The sequence below is a fragment of the Prunus persica genome, chromosome G1 (assembly GCF_000346465.2).
Source record: "Prunus persica cultivar Lovell chromosome G1, Prunus_persica_NCBIv2, whole genome shotgun sequence".
Classification (NCBI taxonomy): domain Eukaryota; kingdom Viridiplantae; phylum Streptophyta; class Magnoliopsida; order Rosales; family Rosaceae; genus Prunus; species Prunus persica.
In genome coordinates, this window is record NC_034009.1 from 24,552,800 (window position 1) to 24,553,829 (window position 1,030).

At 39.7% G+C, this 1,030-nt stretch overlaps 1 pseudogene; it reads left to right on the forward strand.

Annotated features, from left to right (window-relative positions):
* Positions 1-1,030, forward strand: part of LOC18791237 — a 56,218-nt pseudogene that overhangs the window by 54,187 nt on the left and 1,001 nt on the right.

A 1,030-nucleotide genomic window follows, 5' to 3' on the forward strand; every position in this document is an offset into this window, starting at 1 on the left:
CGATGGTAGATTGACCTTGCGAAGGCTATATCTAAAGGAAAAGCAAACAGAGCCATGCCACTAGAATACAGATTTTTGTTTTGTAAATTTTTTATTAAGTTATTCGGTGTTGATTTTTCAAGTACTTATCATGAAAAAAATGAAAAAGTACGATTTATTTATTTTATTTTTTAAAAAACACTTCTGAATGAAGCCAATTTGGCCATCTAAAAAGACTATGTTTTAGCGGCTAGCTAGCAATCTTCTTTCTGTCCAAACAGGACGCATAACTAAGTCCAAATGATAAGACTTGTCGGATTGGGAGGCTCTCCCTCCCTCCTTCAACTCTTATGTGTGTGTGTGTGCGCGTGCGCGATTAGAACCAGTGTTTTCAAAGGCATGCCTAGGCATGCGTTGAGGCGCGCCTCGGAGCGAGGCGGAGGTGATTCGCCTCAGGCGCAGCTCAGTTTAGCGAATGTTATGAAAGGCGTACGCCTTGAAGTCGAGGCGGTCCGAGGCGGCCGCTAAACACAAATGCGCTGTAAAAGGCGCAAGCCTCGCGAGGAAGACAGACTTCCTTTATTTGAAAAATCTGATTCCAGACGACGTCATTTGCACGGGCTGTGTTGTTTTGTTTCCCTTTAGTTAAGCTGTGCGTTTCAGTTTTAAGTTTTAATATTAGACACGCACCGTTTTGTTCAAAGGAAACTAGTTTACCCATTTATTCCTTCCCTCTCCCAAAAGCCAAAGTTCCTAAACAGACCAACAGAAACCGCCTCCCTCCTTCCACCATCAGTTCAGTCCACCTCCATAATCTACTCTTTTATCTATTCGAACTAGGTAGAAAGGCACTAGACTTAGAGAGATAATTTAACCAAAAGGATATATAGTAAAGAATTGAGCAATAGTAAGAGAAATTTTGAAATAAACATGCTTTGATGGTTAATTTATATTCTAGAGTGGCATTTAATACATTAAATAGCTGTTTTATATTTTTGTAATTATAATAACTCAATACCCGAAAGGCTTACGTTTCAACGCTTTTATACCT